This window comes from Balaenoptera borealis, assembly GCF_965194805.1.
Source record: "Balaenoptera borealis genome assembly, chromosome: 5".
NCBI lineage: Eukaryota > Metazoa > Chordata > Mammalia > Artiodactyla > Balaenopteridae > Balaenoptera > Balaenoptera borealis.
In genome coordinates, this window is record NC_138862.1 from 26,874,104 (window position 1) to 26,894,679 (window position 20,576).

General features: G+C 39.9%; 1 protein-coding gene across 5 annotated transcripts in view; it reads left to right on the forward strand.

Moving 5' to 3' along the window:
- The window catches only part of LOC309628702 (uncharacterized protein), a 701,358-nt gene that overhangs the window by 72,291 nt on the left and 608,491 nt on the right, over nt 1–20,576 (forward strand). The window lies entirely within an intron of this gene.

Genomic DNA, 20,576 nt, shown 5'->3' on the forward strand with positions numbered 1-20,576 from the left:
AATTTTAATTGGGACTTACAGGTCTCTAACTCCTTCACCCATTCCACTAAGCCTCTAGAAACAGACTTCTTATGTCCTGCCCTATGCTTGCCTCAACTGACATGTTTCTATCAAGCATGTGACAGGCTAAGTTCCACTTCCCACTATTTCCCCCAAGGGTCTGACTAAAGCTGCTCTCTTCAAGGAACTGCTAACATCTCTAGCTTAAGCACTGTGCAGAATAACTGATGTGAATCTTCCTCCAAGGCCTCTCTTATGCACGGTTCATTTTCTCAAATAACAAGACCAAGAGGTGGCCCTGCAGGGTCAACAGATGAACATTGGTAACTTCAGTGCCACAGTGAAGAGACTGGCAAGATTTAATGGAAAATAGGCACATTTTATGGTAAATCAGTTCCATTTGTGAGGTTTCCTCACAAGTATTCAAGGAGACATGACAAGCTGGAAAACTAGATTGACGATGGATTCAGGTGTCTGCTGTTATATTTTCCTTCCTCTGGACACAGCATGTTTGTTTCTTAAATAGCGGGATTATAGATCCCCAGGATTCAAGGTATGGAGAAAGAATTTCACATGTAGGTTGCATAGCAGCTTTCTGGGTTTTAGCAAAGCCTCTCTGACACTTCTGCATTCAGAGAAGAACCTAAGAACAATACAAAGCAGGGAAGCAGCAGTCTCATTTTTTGTTTCTAGAGTTAACAACAAGGTGTCAGACAATTTTCTTACTTTCTATTTGGATTCTCAAAGCACCCAGCCTCTCCGATTACACTCACCCCTTAAACTGTCTCACCTAAATAGAAAGTATGACTTTTGTGAGAGTTCCTTAAAATAATTGTAAAGCATATTAGCTAGTTCCTAAAAAGCAGAACAGTACAGTGACATAAATCTACAGCACACAAAAATACAGTTTTCATATACACTTGCATACATAAGCTAAAGAGGAAAGTGCATGGATAGAAGTGGAATCCACTTAAAAAAACTGTACTATGTTGAACAAGGCTCTTGACTTCTGTGAACAGTTTCCATGGCTGTAAGTTGGGGTTATATCTTCTAAGGAGCTCTAACATTTTTTCAGGTCCTAGGTTTTTCTTTATTCTATTCGACACAAGTGCAAGATCACACTATAGCTAATACCCAAGGAGAAAAATGAGGAATTCCTGATTATAATCTTCAGCTACTTTATGAGAAAAAGTTTATTCTCCCCATTCCGTGTCTCTTATATGGTTTATGGTTTTTCTTCACTGCCTTTTCTGCCAGCTTTCCTGAAAAGGGACACCAATGAGTTATTATCATGCAGTCTCCGTTAAGAGACCCTTCCCCAGGAAAACAATCCACTTGCCCCTAGCTAGCCTTTGATTTGACAATACCATTAATGTCACTAGAAAAAATTCTCCGCCAATGATTAACAAAGTCCAGACTCAAAAGTGAAAGAGCAGATCCCAGGGGTTGATCTGATTTTTCAAATCAAATGTGAATTGAAAAGTGGTCTTTCATAGGCTAATTTCTTCACTTTCTTCTTGTATCCCAAACAAGGGGAGGGAGTGTGCAACCTGATCCTGTAAAAGGAAAAGGAGGCAGGACGCAGCACACTCTTTCCCGTGCCCCAAGAAATTAGAGGAAAGGGAGCTCTAGTATATGTTGAGTGTCCTCCTTTACTGCGGTAGGGCATATGTAGAGAAGGCCTTACCTTCTTTATTTTACAGATAAAGACACTGACATTCAGAGTGGTTGAATATCTCAAAAATTACATAGCTAGGTACTCATGGAGTAAGAATTCAGTCCAGGATGTGTCTTCTTTTCCTGTCCTACCATGCTAGTTCCACTGTGCTAGCAGGAACAGGGGCTGGCTCTCTGAACAGCCCACTGTCTGTCTGCAGTAATTGTTGACATTAAGTTAGGTTGTTTTTCTATTTTTGAGTTCAAGGATTTGAGTTGCATTAGTAAATGTTTTATAAAGTAGTCCTATAAAAAATAGTGCTATGGACATCCTTATTAAGAATTGGTGCTAACCGAGGTTCTTTGTACCTATCAATTTTTCATGGCTTTATAAGTAAATGCTCTCAGAGAAGGTGAGAAAATGTGGACCTGTAACAGAGGGTTTTGGGACCCCAAGGATGTACATCTACCAGGAAGCAGCGTATGATAATAACCTTCATACAGGGCTTTGCACAAAATATACCATTGGTGGAAATTAAAAAATAGTCTTCTCCTAAACTCTTGAAAAGGGTGAGTCAGTGATGAGAAGGCATCATCTACACCACATTTTCTTTAGTGCTAATCAGAACATGTTGGTTAAGATTTCTGAAAATCAAATTGCAATCAAGCAGTGGGTGTCTTCGTAAAAGGCAATATCTGTTAGGCTGAAGTACTAGCAACTGCAAGAACATAGCAAAGAAGGACAAGGTGTGGGTAGATGGATTTTTTTTCCCCTTTATTTTCACAATTTCCTTTTCCAGATTGCTCAATAACGTCTACTGGTAGCTGAAAACTCAGCTCAGAACATTAAAACAAAACAAAACAAAACAAAACCCCAAAATCCCCACTGTTCATGGCTTTGAAAACAAATGCTGCTGAATAACTCATTTCTGAATATATATTTCCAAGGCATGCTGCAGCACCATCTCAGTTTGCCCTAATTTTTTTATGCCTGTGAATATTGAGTATCATTGCTTGTATAGCATTTGCCCACCCCTTTGCCTGCAACCCACCAAAACAAAATAAATATACCTTGGAAAATCCAGTTGAATGTAGTTTGGACTTGACGTTTCTATTAATATTTTTAGTTCTACCAGGTGAAAAGTAGTTATGTTACTCTCTCCCTCTTGCCCTTCGTTCTTCTCTTCCATCTTTCTTTTCTTGTTCTCTCTCTCTTCTTTTAACTTTTTATTTATATCAAAGATATAAATGTATGAAGTGTAAAGAGTCAAATAATTTTGAAAAGCAGCAATCCTCTATTTCTTCCTTGCCCATCTTTTTCTCCCAAGAGGAAGAACCTATATTCACGCATTTTAACTTCTGAATTTTGTATTTACCTTTGTGTCTCTAAATAACATGCTTATTTGGAGAAACCTCTTGATTTTTCAGCTTTTATGTGTTATCTGTCAGTTTCTCACTGTTTGGGATAAGGATTTAGTTCTTTTTCTTCTCCCAATTCCCACCACACCTGTGTACCTTTTCCATGAACTCATCTTTCCACACAACTATGTTGCCATTTTGTTTGGGTTAGTATTCAGTGTTCACATTACTATAAGGAATATTCGCAGGTTTGCCGTGTAGTAGATCATGATTACCTTTTTCTCCTTGAGTATTCTTTTGTTCATACCACTGTGACCATCATCCCAGTGTAATAAATGATGTTCACTCTCACCGTCCGCATGCCCCAGTTTGGAAACCACTCAACACGTCTTTGCTAATTATCTGAGGTATTCCAGACATTACACTGTACCTGAAGAAATTTCTTGTAGGGGCTTTTGACCAACTGGAGTTAGAACTGGTTGTCATCTGTGCCAGGGCACAGCTGTCATTCTGGGATCTCTATTTATGTCATCTGGTGGAGTCCTGTCAGCCCTGCATTCTCTGTCTTCCTCTTTCTTGATTCCTTCCTTCCTATTCATGGGCCTGGGAGCTTCCACTTTCTACTTTATACACTTCTGTAATTTTAGATTTTTTTTTTTTTTCAGTACAATGACCTATAGGTGGAAGAAAAAATTAAGTGAGATAGCATAACACTTGACTCTTTATAAAATTCCAGCATCTTAGCTTCCTTCTTTATTCTTGTCCACCCCTGCCCTCATTCACATGGCTGAGCACAGATGAATGGGCTCCTGAACGTTAACAGCCTGAAGGGCTGCAGAAGTCAAGTTTCCTTTGTTGTGAATACAGCCCAGAGCAGCTGGTAGAGATGATTACAGACACCATACCAGCAATGAGGTCATTTTCTCTCTCCCTGTGTCCTTTGAAGAGGGCACACAATCACTGAGCCCAAAGAGTGCTAGAGTGGAAATCCAGTTATCCCTACCAGGCCTGGGGGGTTGTCCTATAGACCTTCAGTGAATATCTGGTTAAGATAAGGGGGCCAACTTCATGACCTATTATGTCCTATTACATCCTTAGAGATATTTAAGGCAGATTAAATTTCCTCAAGCCATAATCTAATAGTTATAATAAAACTCTTGTGCCCCAGAATCTCTCTCTTTCTTTTTAAATTATATTTTAATTTTTATGAAAATAATCATGTACATAGTTTAAAATGTCAATTAGCTTATTATGATGAAAAAAAAAACCAGTTACTTGCTCCAACTTCCCCATCCCATGAAGACTATACCTGGGAGGCAATATCATATTCCACATATTGGTTATTTCTCCTTTATAAAAAAATAACACACTTTTCCTTCTCTTTCTTGATTTTCCATTTTAGATGTTATCTAATTATTTCCACTACAGAATATTAGGATTTACTATCTTTTATGTCATTCTGCCTTCCTCAACACACAGTTCCATTCCTCCCCATTCCCGATATATTTAAGTCACGATTTTGGGTTAAGTCAATACCCAATGTTCCCTTCATTATGACTGTGTAACCGTTTTGAGAAGTGAGTCACATAGCGGTTGACTCTGGATCTTTCTCCGTGGGTCTTTTGCATTTCTGCACATCTTATGAACAGAGGCACTGGCAGCTAGTGTTTGAGATGATCATTTCATTTCAAGGATGTACGTGTAGTGAACAGCCTTGGAAGACAGCGCTAGTGTTTCCCTCCAGGGTGGAGGACAGGTTTGTTTACTGTTCAGTATGATAATGTCTTTCTCTGGGGCAAAGGTCATGTATGTTTGCTTTCAGTCTATTATAAAAGACTGGGGTTCCCCAAACTCAGAGTTTCTCAGCTGTGATTGAAACCCACTGCATGTGCAGCCCCCACCTAGGCCACTCTTTGTCACCCCCATGAGACTTGAAGGGCAAGGCGGCCACAGTGACCATGAAACTCATGCTGCTTGCTGTTATGTGAGTAATAAAATCCTTTGCCTCTGACAAAGGAGTCTCGTGTCTTTTGCTGGTGTCCATGAAACTGGCAGGCTAATTTGTTGGTTGCAAGTAGGGTAAAGTGGCTGACTCTTCCCAGTTCTTTACAATAGTAAACTCTGGCTTCATTGTCTTTCTTGTACTGTTTAGAAATTTCTCAGACTTAGTACTTGCTTTCGTTTTTGTTTTTTCTTTGCTAAGTTTGAAAACCCTGATGAGATTCACTGACAAAAGCACACCATGGTTTCCATGGTATTCCTGTCAAAGATATATGACCTGGTCCTGAGACACACTGTGAGCATAAGCCTATAGAATGTGATGCCTGTACTCTAAAAACTGGTAAGCACAGCAAAGACTGAGAAATAACGTTTTAGGTTGAAAGGATCTGAAGAGACATAAGAACTAAATCCAACACATATTCCTTGGGACACCCCTGGGTGAGAAAGGGAAAAGAAGCAGTTTTAGAGAGTTGGCAAAATTTGAGTGTGTGAGTGTCCTTGTTTTGGGGAAATATACACTAGATTATTTAAGGGTGATGGGACATCATGTGTGAAGCTTCCTTTTAAAAGGTTCAAAATATGACTGATGATAATGGGTATGTTATGCTCCCCTACACACACAGACACTCACACACAGACACACACACACAAAGACATACACAAACACACACATATACACAAACACATACACACATACACAGACACACACACAAACACATACACAGACATACACACAGACATGCACACACATACATGGACATACACATATACACACAGACACACACACACACACGGAGACACACACACACATACACACACACACACAAACACACACAGACACATAAACACAAACACATGTGGCAGGGTGGGGGGGGGTGTGTGAAGAGAGAAAGAGAGTTGACAATCATGAATATTCAGTAAAATGTTAACGTCTGGGAAATCTGCATTAAAAAATGCAGGAGGTCTTTGATCTAATTTGGAAATTTTAATGTAAGTTATTTCAAAATAAATTAAGGAGTGGGGACACTAAAATGTTGGTTGGAAGCTCTACGTTCATGCAAAGCTCATCAAGTGTCAGGTTTCATCGTGGAGCCATCAGGCAGGAGCTGGTTGTCTGGTCTGGGGACTCCTGGCTGTCCCTACTTATAGGGCCAGACAGTTTCCCCAGAGGACTTCTCCACTATCTTGCATGACGTAGCATAAGTCAGCTTTCTCAGGGCCCAGTGTGGGAAGAGGACTAGAGATCTCATTTCAGAAGGTAGGCACATTGAACATCTCTGTTATCAGTAGGGAACCTACTGTCTTCTGTGATATGTGGTCACGTGCCTGCCTGGACAGAGGGAGGGAACTAAAATGGCTGTTAGTTTTTTATTCAGACTTTTAACAAATTCTCCTGTATTCAGCCCTACTTGCAGACCCAACGCCTTCAGAAACCCCTGATTTCTCTATTGTGGGAAGTGTGCTGGGTTCCTGTGGCGTGATTCAGCGTCTTCTAGTTGGCGCTTTTGTTCTTCAGGTACTTAGCAGAGCAGACAAAGCTGAAACTTAAGTCATTTACCACTAGGTTATTAGCTTTCCATCTTCCGGTATCTTGTGGCCAAGAATCGTCTGCTATCATTACCTCCCCTGCTCCCTCTGTTTTTGTGGGATTATGCCCTTAAAAAAATAATTTTTGTTAGTTTAGAGGGGTTTCAGGAAGAAGCAAAAACAAATTTTTATTTGCTTTTGTTTTTCTATCTGCTGCAATTCACAGGAAGACCTTTTATTACTTGAGCATTTTTTTGTTGTTGTTTTAAATTGAAGACTAACTTCCTATGAGTGAGGAAATGGATGTACTGTGTCATCTTTTGGCATAGATGTCAGGTCAATACTGAAATGCCATTATATATTAGGAAAGGAGAATAAAAAGTTTTTCTTTTTTTTTAAATAAAACTGAAGGAATTATTTCTTAGATATTGATTTTTTTTCAAACTGAACTTTTTTTAAGTTTGTCTTTTCATTCTTGGATTTCTTTTTCTTCATATGCAGCTGATGTTTGGCTAAAATGGACGGAGAAGAAATATTCTGTCCTTAGAATATTTTTACATTCCATGAGGCATTTACAGTAAGCTTCTATTTCAATACCCTGAATGGAAATAGCCTCCTTATTTTTCTTTCATAATTTCTCTGGAGTACGAATAATAGAGAAACTGTTGACATATCTAGAAAGCTTTTACAAACATATGTTTAACCTTAATTTTCATCTCTGAGAAAAAGGTCATTAAGTCTGTGGTTCCCAAATGGTGCACCAAGGCTGTCCAGGGGGCTGCCCTGAACTCATAGGTGAGATATTTTAAAAGTCTGATGGAAACACAGCAACATCTGTTGGCCACCATGTGACTTACTAGCTCAAGGTAGCTTACTTTCAGCTTTAGATTATGCTACACTGCTTTTATAGAAGACGTATCTTTACGAGGATGAGTGTTCAGTAGTTGCTGTGGTAAAAAGAAGATAGCACATGATAACCGAGTGGAACAGGAAATGAGGCTGATGCTTTCTAATCTGATTCTGAAGTTCGAGTGTACAGTGCGTGTATGAGGGTTCTCCAAAGAAACAGAGCTAATAGGACATACGTCTGTATATGTCTTTTGATATATAGAAATAGGTTTATTGTGAGGGGTTGGCTCACATGACTATGAAGGCTGAGAAGTCCCATGGTTTGCCTGTCTTTAAGAGGGAGGCCCAGGAAAGCCAGTGGTGTAGTTCTAGTTCAGCCCTGAAGGCCTGGGAACCAGGGAGTCAATGGTGTAAGTTTCAGTTTGAGTCCGAAGGTCCAAGAACTAGGAGCACTGATGTTTGAGGGCAGGAGAAGATAGATGTTCTAGCCTAGGCAGAGAGCAAAATTTGCCCTTCCTCCACCTTTTAGTTTTATTCAGTCTCTCAATGGATTGGATGATACCCAAATTGAAGAAGGTAACTTCTTTACTCAGTCTACTGATTCAAATGCTTATCTCCTCCTGACACACCCAGAAATAATATTTTACCAGCTCTCTGGGCATCTCTTAGCCCAGTTGACACATAAAGTTAACCATTACAGTGCCTAACAGATGCATGTACATCACTGGTAAATGTAGTGGTTTAAAAATGTGTCCAAAATTATTTGATAACCTTTCTTTTAAGAGATGGAGACTAATTCCTCTCCTCTTGAGTATGGGCTGGACTTAGTAACTAGCTTCTAAAATATAGACTATGGCAGAAGTGATGGTAAGTGATTTCCAAGTCCATGTCATAAAAGGCATTGCACCCTCCTCCTTGCTTGTTCTCTGAGGTCACTCACTTTTGGGGATGTCAGCTGCCGTGTTGTGAAGACACTCCAGCAGCTCTCTTAGGTGCCCACGTGGTGAGGCACTGAGCCTGTTTTCCAGCAGCCAGCAGGGAACTCAGGCCTCCTGCCAATCGCCATGTGAGTGAGCCATCTTGGAAGTGGATCCTCCAGCCCCTGTCAAGCCTCCAGGTGGCTGCAGCCCCAGCTGACATCCTGACGGTAACCTCAGGAGGGGTTCTGGACCACAGTCACCTGGCTAAGCCCCTCCGGGATTCCTGGCCCACAGAAATGATGAGATAATAAATAAGTGCTGTTTAAGCCACTAAAATTTGAGGGTAATTTGTTAGGCAGCAATAGATGACTAGTAGAATAATTGTGAAATCATGAAATAAAATATTTTTTTTCTTTCTGTTTATTTTTTTCGAACAGCTAATAAGTTCTTGGAACCTAAATAATTCTTTTTTTTTTTTTTTTAAAGATTTATTTATTGATTGATTGCTGTGTTGGGTTTTCGTTTCTGTGCGAGGGCTTTCTCTAGTTGTGGCGAGTGGGGGCCACTCTTCATCGCGGTGTGCGGGCCTCTCACTATCACAGCCTCTCTTGTTGCGGAGCACAGGCTCCAGACGCGCAGGCTCAGTAGTTGTGGCTCACGGGCCTAGGTGCTCCGCGGCATGTGGGATCTTCCCAGACCAGGGCTCGAACCGTGTCCCCTGCATTAGCAGGCAGATTCTCAACCACTGCGCCCCCAGGGAAGCCCCCTAAATAATTCTTAAGTTGTTAAACCTAAGTACTCAGTAAACCAGCTTTGGGCTTTTCGTTTTGTCTGGGACACGACGATGAAGTTACTGCAACGCTGAGTGTGCTGTGCACTGTCAAAGTTTGGAAAGCTCATCGTTAAGTTAACGACAGTTTATAACATTTGTTTCCTTTAATTTATTTAGGAAGATACATAATTTTTATCTGTTTTTGGAATGGAAAAGTTTATTACCTTTTGTTATGAACATACGTCAATGGAGCCATGAAAATGGAAAAATAATTACATGTAGAATTAACTTCCACCTAGGAAAGTGATCATTTGAGAGTAAATTGGATCGTCTTCAATAAACATAAATGAAATTGTTGGCTTATAGATATCAGATACATAGCGCCTAATACAGAATTTGAGAATAAATTAACTATACATACAGTGAAAAGTGGATATTGCCATATGTACCTTCAATGCAGCAGCCTGTTCACTGGAAATAAGAAGAGATGAAGCTCCCCCTAGTGGTAGTTGTTGATATAGTTTAGTGGCAGAAAAGAATTGTAACACAAGTTCCTTCCTATACTTTGGGACAGTGTTTAAAAGATACTCAACCTGTTTTTTAACGTCATTGATACTGTTAAATCCTTGGTTATGACTTTGGAGTTGAAGTTTTTTGAATGCAAGCACAACACTCATGAATTTTTTTAGCCAAATTCAGCAGCATTGGGTAGCTTTATTTTATATAGGAAAAAAAAAACTATTCATGTTTTTACATTTAAAAAAAGAATAAACTCAATGAAGGATAAAATTTTCACAAGGCAGACTGCATCATTACTATTAGCAACCTACAAGCGTAAGGTGCTCCTCACATTAAATGAATTAAATTGGTTGTAATGTAGCAACTTCCAACTTTCTTGTCTGCGTTGTAAGCAAATATTTAAAACATTAACTTTGTGCTAAACACTTAACTGTGTAGAGGGGTTTGGGAAGAGGCAGGGAGAGATTCAGAAAAGTGAACAAGTGTGGGACGGTTCTGTGGGTGATGGGGTAAGTGGGTGCTTTGAGAGTCCACGTAAAAAACCTCACCTGGGTCCAAGGGAACAGGCAAGGTCTCCAGGATGAAGAAGCATATACAGACTGTGAGTTAGAGCCGACCCACTAAAGCTGTTTTGCTGAATTGATTTATCTTGGCCTTTCACAAAATGTAGATTTTAATAAACTGTTGCTTGGACTTCCCTGGTGGCGCAATGGTTAAGAATCCTCCTGCCAATGCAGGGGACACGGGTTCGAGCCCTGGTCTGGGAAGATCCCACATGCCACGGAGCAGCTAATCCTGTGCGCCACAACTGCTGAGCCTGCGCTCTAGAGCCCGCGAGCCACAACTGCTGAAGCCCGAGCGCCTAGAGCCCGTGCTCTGCAGCAAGAGAAGCCACTGCAGTGAGAAGTCCGCCCACCGCAATGAAGAGTAGCCCCCGCTCGCCGCAACTAGAGAAAGCCCACACACAGCAACGAAGACCCAACACAGCCAAAAATAAATAAATAAAACAAATAAATCTATTAAAAAAAAAAACAACTGTTGCTTGAACTAAGAATATGTTGCTCTAATAAAAGGATAACAACCGTGCTTTGTGAATTTGCTAATTACTCTACTGTTTGTACTTATAATGGGAAAATCTATTTTGTCTCTGAGAACTGTGACATTATCACCTCTCAGAACAATGAGTCATTTTTCACTGGGAAGACGTCTCCAAGTATTTATTTAACCTTGTTTTCAGAATTGCCACCCATCTATTCTTCAAGGGTGATTAATAATTTATGCCATGTAAACAGAGGAAGACTGATTTAACCCACAATGCAGTTAACAAAAAACCTAATTTTAAAAATGCAAAATGATCTCAACTGATCTTTAACGTGAATTAAAAACAATTAGTGTACACTTTTGTGGACAGGTGTAGGTGATAGACATGCATGAGCTTGGTGGAATTGTAGGACCCAACAGCATGTCATTTACTAGTTTAGCTCTGCAAATGACTGTACCCCACAACAGACTGGACCTGTATTGCACCCCTTTTCCTGCTTCCAGAGGTATATTCATCTCTAGAAAATCAGTGGAGAAACGCTTACAGAAAGCTGGTAAAGTGGGAATAAACATCTCTGAAGAATACAAGTTTTTTTACTTAATTGATCAAAGAAAAGCCTTAAAAGATTTTGTATTGCCTTTACTTAGATAATGACTACTCTAATAGAAAACTAAGTGAATTTTAAACATTCAACAACTAGTTTGGCAATTATCTATTTGTTCCTACTTATTTCTTATAATCTGGAGTCAGAATTCAAAATTCCTTAAAGTAAGTAGGTTGCGAATGCAGCAAGTGAGGAATAGCTTTGTACAGGGCAACTTGGACACTGTTAGATTATATCTAAAGAAAGTTTATTTTCTATGTATACTTTTTCAAAAAATAAATTTATTTATTTAATTTATTTATTTTTGGCTGCGTTGGGTCTTTGTTGCTGCGTGCAGGCTTTTCTCTAGTTGCGGCGAGCAGGGGCTACTCTTGGTTGCGGTGCACGGGCTTCTCATTGCGGTGGCTTCTCTTGTTGTGGAGCACAGGCTCTAGGCATGCGGGCTTCAGGAGTTGTGGCTCGCGGGCTCAGTAGTTGTGGCTCGCAGGCTCTAGAGTGCAGGCTCAGTAGTTGTGGTGCACGGGCTTAGTTGCTCTGCGGCATGTGGGATCTTCCCATACCAGGGACCGAACCCGTGTCCCCTGCATTGGCAGGCGGATTCTTAACCACTGAGCCACCAGGGAAGTCCCTCTATGTATACTTTTGATTGCAGGTGAAGAAATCCGACTCAGCCTTATGTAAACAGGAAGTCGATTTATTGGCCTGTGTGACTGTTGTGAGGAGGAACTGGCACCAGGTACAAGTAGGTCAAAGCGAAGACAAAGTGATCATTCCCTTTCTTCCCACCTCTGCTCGCTCATCCCTTGGCTTTCTCTGTGTTAACAAACTGGCACTGGTTTGATTAGACTGTATAACCCTAGACCCCCAGGAGAGAGTAAGGTCCTAGCTTGTGTTGTTGCCCATAGGTCAGGAGCAGAGGACTGTCTGAGAACTTGTTAGAAATGCAAACTCTCAGGCGATCCCACATCTACTGAATCAGAATCTTCATATTAAAAAGATCTCTAGTTGATTGGTGTGCACATTAAAGTATTGGGCCCCTGTGGCTAGGAAAAGGAGTTTTTATAATTGGCTTGGCCTGGGTCTCTTTGGCGTCAAAATGAATATAGGGGTATGGGAGGGTGATGGGCAGCTCCACCAGAATCAAGTGACTGGGGTGAAAGATCCTAATCCTGAAGTGGATGAATGGGCAGCAAAAAACAATGCATTATCGCTGCAACTCATGAATGATGATTTTGGTCAGAAGAAGGGACTGGCTTAAGATCAATCTTATTTTTGAGAAAATATTGAGAACAAACTGGGGACTTCTAAGGTTGTTTCTAATGGAAAGAAGCTGTAAAGAAGAGAGCATCTATGTATATATTTTATATAGTATACACATCCGGTATATCAGGGCGGCCGTTACAAGATAAACTTGTGAGTTTCAGTGTGAAATAAACCAGTGCACCAAACTTCATAACTTTATCTGCCAGAGGAAATTATTTTATATCTCTAATGGACTTTTGTCATCTTTATTGGCTGCCTAGTACATATCCCCTCTGTCTCATGTTTGGGGAATTCCCTACTTTATGTGGCCTGTAGGGTGGCATAGCCCACTTGCTGCTCTCTGGGGAAAATGCCAGTTACATGCAGGCACGTGGCTTAGGCTCTGTCAATCGGATGTTTCTACCCCAGACACTGAATCAGGAGCTACTGACCCATAGAAACCCAGGGACTATGGAGAATTTTCTCTTAGCCTCGATAGTGGTTGCAATAGAATTAAATTCCCCAGGCTACGGTGGCAGCAACACAAAGTAGTCAAGGCAGCGGCTGAGATAGCTTTAATACATAAATACAGGGCTGTAGTTTCTCATGATGGTTCTTTCTGTGCAGCTCTCAGCCGTCTATGCAGCCTTTTTGGAAATTCAATGATTGTGCTGAAATTAGCCAGAATCAGCATCTTGCTTGTACCCAGGCTTGGCTCTGTGGGCTTGTGATTCGAGTTATTGCACAGGGCTTTGCCTTTAGAACTGCCTCTGCCTTTGGTTTAATGCTCAGCTTTTAAACTGAGCATTTGGAATTCCTAATAATTTTAACACGGAGACCTGCATTTTATTTTGCCCTGGGCCCCTCAAATTGTGTAGGTGGTCCTGCTGTACCTAACAATGCTGATTGCTAATATTTCTTTTTCAAAAACACAAGTTAGTGAGACCAGGATGCCTGAACTGGCTGAGAATAAATCAGGAACAAAGAGAGGTGCTCCCATATACTACTTTTTTGGCAGTTGTAGTCTTCCCATGTGCTACAGTTATTTGTGAATCCATATTGTTTCTGCTCTTGCACTGGTAATTTCTGAGAGTACAAACTGTGGTCCGCAGCATCTTATTCCTCTCTATCTCCCATCTCTCTATCTATCTATCTATCTATCATCTATCTATCTATCAGTCTATCTATCGGTCTATCTACCTATCTACTTACAGTTGAACAACACTTTTTTTTTTTTTTTAATTAATTTATTTATTTTTGGCTACGTTGGGTCTTTGTTGCTGCGTGCGGGCTTTCTTTAGTTGCAGCAAGCGGGGGCTACTCTTTGTTGTGGTGGCTTCTCTTGTTGCAGAGCACAGGCTCTAGGCGCGCGGGCTTCAGTAGTTGTGGCACGTGGGCTCAGTAGTTGTGGCTCGCGGGCTCTAGAGCGCAGGCTCAGTAGTTGTGGCGCACGGGCTTAGTTGCTCCGCGGCATGTGGGATCTTCCCGGACCAGGGCTCGAACCTGTGTCTCCTGCATTGGCAGGCGGATTCTTAACCACTGCGCCACCAGGGAAGTCCCGAGCAACATGTTTTAAATTATAAACTCATTTGATCCTCATCTAAGCCCTGTGGGTGTTGTTGTTGTTATTATTGTATACTTACTATTGCTGAAGGACTGTGGCTCTGGGAGGTCATCTGTCCAAGTTCACTCCCTCTGTTATAATGAAGTTAGGGTTAGAACACAGGGTGATGTGCATAACTCCTCTTTCCATATGCTTTGCACTTTCTAAGCACGCTCTGTAATCATCTCGGAAATGGGAACTTCCATTGCACAGATGAAGATGTTTCAGAGATTTTGACAGACTGCTCAAGGTAGAGACAATAATTATCAGACTCAAAGTTTGCCTTAAGCCTAACTCCATGGAATTTTCTACAGTGGTAGGAAAAAAAAAAAAAGAGAATTGAGGTACATGTACAACCAAACTGTTGTAGTTTACGTTCCTAAAAATTTTTGAAAATTATATGTTTATACTACCAAATTTTCTTAAGACAGGAGGGAGGTCTGGAAGATACTAGCTGCTTCTTTTTATCTCTGCAATTTTATTTGTTTTGAAAAAGGTTTCTTCATGTGCATTCTGGCTGCCACAACATCTCTACAAACATAGTTAAAATAGTTTCAGCTTGTCTGATAATACAGATGTTTCTGAAAACCTAGCCAGCAGGTATGCTCAGTATTTTGAGAGTTCACGGCAACAAAAAATAATGAAGAGTTATATACACAGTCAGGTTGCTCAAGTATTTAAACAAGGATTTGATTATCTCATTAGCTCTAACATAAATATTTCCAGCTAATGACTGAGAAAAATTTCTATATGGAAAAACACTAATTTTTTTTTTTTGGTAAGAAAGTGAGATTTATGTGGGGAGGAAATACACTGATAAAATGTCAATTTTCTGAAATTAAATATAATTTGAAACCTGCTATGTAATGTTTATACGACATGACTCAGAACTCATTTAACCTCTATATGGATATAGGAAATTGAATGGTTTCAGAGTTCCTTCACAGAAACATATTTGTTTTTTTTCATGTTGCCCTGTGATGACATTCTCTAATCTCTTGAAATGAAATAGTTTCATATGGTTAAAAAATGTGGTCTCTGTTTTAAGAAATACTGTCACTTTTTAAGCTGATAATTTATCTGATGTTATTACTAAGGAGCAATCTAAAAAAGACTCTGGGATAATAAGCAAGACTTGCTCACAAATAAAAATCAACACCCTCCATCACAAAAGGAGGGGAGTAATTGTTTCACTCAGCTACAAAATCAGAAGATTGGAAAACTGTCCGCGATCAGAGGGAATTTACTCATCCCTGGTCTCTCTTCTTCCTCATGGAAAGAGATTTTGGTTGGATGTAGTGGAGTGAATCAGAAATCTGGGCTGTGTAGATTCAGGCGGAGGCCAGCATAGATTTGTAGACTTATCTCTCCTGTGACTTTTGATTAGCGTGTGTGACCTCTGCAGTCTCACAGGGCCCCATACTCAGAAGGGTCTTGTGCTTGTTTCAATGCTGTACTTTTGTTATCTTGAAATTCTTAACCTTCTTTGGACAAGGAACCCTTCTTTTCGTTTTGCACTGGGCCCTCACCTCTGTAGCCACAGGCTATGGCCAGTCCTGCCTCTGAAGCTGCTAAACCTGTTTAACTTCCTCTAAGTGGCAACTCCAGATTGTCAACACTCCAGGCCACTCCCCACTTTTCACCTCTCAGCACAGGTTTTGCTTCCTGCTTCACTAGGTGTGAACCACCTCAGTTTCCAACGTGTGTCCAAAAAGTTACTTGCATCCTTACCTCTTGTTCTTTTTCCTGGTAAAAGGCAATCCTTTCATCTGGGCTATGGAAGCCTCACCTCTAGACGCTGCTCTATCAATTATTGTCCCCTCTAGTTCTTCAGTCTTTCTCTCTTCATTGGTTTCTTCTCCTAAACGTATGAACATATGCTTTATAGGCAGCCTGCTGCTGAGCACTGGTGAAGTGGTTTAATCCCAGGCCACTTCCACGGTGTCCACCTACCTGATGGAAACAGATCCTTGTTGGGCCACAAGATGTGGATGAGGCCACCCCTCGGTGCTGGTTCGGAGTAGCGCTAGTGGAGCTAGTCTACTTACTAGCCTTGTGGTCTTGAGCAAGTTACTTAACCTCGTTGTGCCTCTATTTTCTTGTGAAAAATGAGGCTAAACATAGCATCTACTTCGAAGTGTTGTTAGGACAATAAAATTAAGTGTATTTAGAACATTGCACATAGTCGGCACTGTTTCCAATGATTCCACCCTCTTCCGTCAGCTCCACAATCTCTCTCCTGCCCCTTTCTTCACATCAGAGAATAGTGTGTAGGGGAAAATGGAATACTGCTCTGCTTATCAGAGCAATCATTAGACATTTGGAAATAAGCGGAAAAGACAGGCATTGTGTTCTTTCAATATCAGACTTGTCAAGCTCATAGGAACAGGAAATAGAATGATGGTTGCCAGGGGCTGGGAGAAGGGGAAAATGAGGAGTTCTTGTTTGATGGGTACAGTTTCAGTTCTGCAAGATGAAAAATTATGAATTCTTATTAATCCCTAAATTACTTAGCATGTAATAGATTTTAAAGCAAAGTATGTTGAATAATAAATGTGCTTGAAATTATGCCAGAAACAGAGCATGAAAGAAGGTAATCGTGGGGATGGGAAGAATGCTGGTGAGTATCTAAAAGCTTCTGGTTCCTGTTCTAATATAGCCTGAAACCCAGAGAGCCAAGCAACCCTTTAAAGGACAGTCCCAGTTTACATATATTTCCTGATATAATTACTAAAAGTGCCCCCTTTTACTCTCAGAAATGTCCTCATTTGGTTGACAAAGTATATATACACTAATTCAAATTTAGTTCATTGAAAAAATACATTTCCTATGTTGATAAACTCATGTGATGTGAACGAGTACAAATATAAATATTGTGAATACACACACATTAACCTTCCATCTAAAACAGAAAATGGGGCTTTCCTGGTGGCGCAGTGGTTGAGAATCTGCCTGCCAATTCCGGGAACACGGGTTCGAGCCCTGGTCTGGGAAGATCCCACATGCCGCGGAGCGGCTGGGCCCGTGAGCCACAATTACTGAGCCTGCTCGTCTGGAGCCTGTGCTCCACAGCAAGAGAGGCCACGATAGTGAGAGGCCCGCGCACCGCGATGAAGAGTGGCCCCCGCTTGCCACAACTAGAGAAAGCCCTCACACAGAAACGAAGACCCAACACAGCCAAAAATAAATAAATAAATTAATTAAAAAATAATAATAATAGTAATAAATACTCCCTCACTCAACCTGATGTGGTCTCTCCCCGCTTGGAACCCTTAGCCATTTGTTAAAAAAAAAAAAAACTTAAAAAAAAAAAAAAAAACAAAAACAGAAAATGAATGACAATTCCCTGGTGGTCCAGTGGTGAGGACTCAGCACTTTCACTGCTGAGGGCGTGGATTCAATCCCTGGTCAGGGAACTAAGATCTGCAAGCTGCATGGAGCGGCCAAAAAAATAAAATAGAAAGTGAATTGTTTCCGCGTAAGTGGAATGTTCTTTTCCTTTTTCTTATTTTTCATGGTAACAATGATGGTGATGAACATATTATCAGAAAAAAACTTCATGAAAATAAGTAATTCCCTTTATTTGTTTCAATTTCTCATTTTAAAACTAGTGTTTTAAAAGTAGTAATAAGTCACGGCTATGCATGTTGAACATTTTGATTTATATTTTTATTATATTTTATCTTTAGTTTATAACTATAATTTATAACTACTATGAGTATAACGGGGTATTGAAACAGGGGCTTTTAAAGGCACTTTTCATGATCTTTCAAAATGAGAGCAATAGAATATATATTTTAAATTATACAAAGGCCAGGCAGAAATGCTTGTACTGATATATAAAGATCAGCTGAGAATAAGCTGGTAAAGACATGCTTAGGACAAGAAAGAAAAATGTAATTGTATCTTAAGGGTTTGGTTTACTAAAGCTAAAAGCATTATTGGTTTTAGTATTTGTTAATGTTTACTGAAGCCTGGTTTGGTTATTTTAATAAAGAGATTTTTTTCTTCTTGGAATGAAATGGGAGGAATTAACGGTTAAGGTTAAATCTAGGTGAGCTCAGGATGGAGCTACCATTTGAGCCCCAGGCTAACTTTGGTCTTTGAAGTTCAGAGTGAGTGACTATGGCAAGATATAGTTGTATGGTAGCAGGAAATTACAGGACATCTTTTTAAATTACAGAGATAGTTTTGGGTGCATCAGTGGTGAAATTGTGAAAACAAACAGTAGTCGTAGGAGCAGCACTAGTAATTGTAGCTGTCATTTATGATGCGCTAACCTTGTGTCAGGCATGGGGCTCAGTATTTCATATGACATGTTTTAATTAATCCTCACAACAGTGTTATGGTATGAGCCTACCCTTAACTTTGTTTTACAAGTGAGGAAACCTAGAATCGATCAGTGGTGGAGCCTGGAAAGGAACACCTGTCTGTCTGACTCCTGAGCCCAGGCTTTTAATCAATGCTAAGCTGCACCTCTGACAATACAGTGAGTGTCATAACAGCTGCCACTTATTGAGTACATACTATGTGCCCAGTGCTTTAAAATTACGTTTAATCCTCCCAGTATAAATATCTTTCAGTTTTCCCCAGAAGGAAACTAAGGCTCAGAGTGCCTGAATTAGTTTTCGTTTGTGCTAATTACCATAATTTAATGGTTTAAAACAACACAAATGTATTCTTTTACAGTTCTGGGGGTCAAAAATCCTACAATCAAGGTTTCAGCAGGGCCACATTCCTCAAATGTCTGCTTCTATCATTACAGCTCTGTGTTTAACTCTGACCTTTCTGCCTTCCTCTTATTAGGACCTTGTAATTACAATGGGCCCACCTGGATAACCCAAGATAATCTCTTCACCTCAAGATCCTTAATATAATCGCATCTACAGAAGTCCCTTTTATTATATAAAGTGACATTTCCAGGTCCCAGCGACAAGAAGGTGGGCATCTTTGGAGGGGTCTTTTATCCTAATTTCCCCCAAGTCTCAGAGCTAATAAATATTAGAGATGAGATTTGGATCTAGATGTTTTTAGGCTCCAATGTTCACACGATTTCTGCTCTACCACATTAATGAGGATCCCATCAGTCATTCAAAGAAACATTTATTGAGATTATAAAAAGAGCCAGACACTGTGGTAGGTACTGGAAAAATATGAAGTGCTTTATGAGTTTGAGTCATCTTCATGTATGTGCCTTACTAATCTCTGTATTTTTCTTTTAAAAAATTAAAAAAAATATTTACCTCAATATATCTAAAATATTATTTCAACATGTAATTCATTAAAAATATTTTACATTTTTATACTATGTCTTTAAAATCTAGTGTTTTATACTTAGAACCCACCTATTTGGACACCAAATTTTCATTGCAAATATTTGATCTGTATTTAGATACAAAATTTGCAGTCAAAGAAATAGATTCACATACCTAGTTGTTCTAAATACACTTAAAACAAATGTTCCAAACACATTTATGATTTTTTGTAACTGGATTGATGTATTTTTAAGTTAAAACTGAAATGAAAAAATTTAAAACTTTTAATCTCTATTTTTCAATAGTCCATGAGATTAAAGATTAATAAACCTAGATAATAAGATAAAATAACTCCCTGAATAAGTATTACTAAGCTCTACTTTATTGCATTAAAATATGTTTTTACTTATTTCTCCCTTCCAGAGATTGACACTAGATCAAAGTTTTAGATACTGTACTTTAAAAAATTTAATTTTTTTCCTCAGATTTGTGAAATGGAAATCTTTGCTGGACAGAGCACAGATATGAGCAAAACATCCGGTTCTGTTTGTTTTTCAATATTTGTGAGATTTGCTTCCCTTACTGCTAAAAAAACAACACAATGCTTGGTGGTCTTCTCTAGATTTTAGAAGGGACATATATACCTACCCCAAACCTTTAACCAAGTAGCCTGAAAGGCTGCCTGCCAGCTTGGAATGGGCTCCAGAGCAAGAGAGGGCTGTTTACCTGGGTCAGCAGATCTGCTGTGTCTTTTAAGACCCAGGGGATCCAAATATCCGTGGTAGATCTGTATGAATGAAGTCTATGGCTGGCACTTTTAGGGGAATTGTAATGCTGTCTTTGACAGATAACTGGTTTTTTGAAAAGAAGCTCTTGGTTTTCTCCTTGCTTCTAATAGAGATTAAATTCCTGGCCATGGCACCCTAGGTGTTCCTAGGACCTGCATTGCCCAACAAGGACTGGGTGATATCTGAGCCTAAGCCATACACTTCGGTGGTTCAGCAGCCCTTTAACATCAAGTTGAAAGGGTGTATTTCAGTTCCAAAAGACCAAATTAAATTGAATAAACAGGTGGTTTGTACTTCCAATATGCTGCATAGTCACATTGCCCCTCAACTCTGATCACAGAGGAACTTTCCTTAGATGAGTTGATAAGGAAGAAAAAGAATGAGCCTATTTACTGATGGCTATGCACCTGCCAGAACTGGATTTTGGCTCAGTTACAGA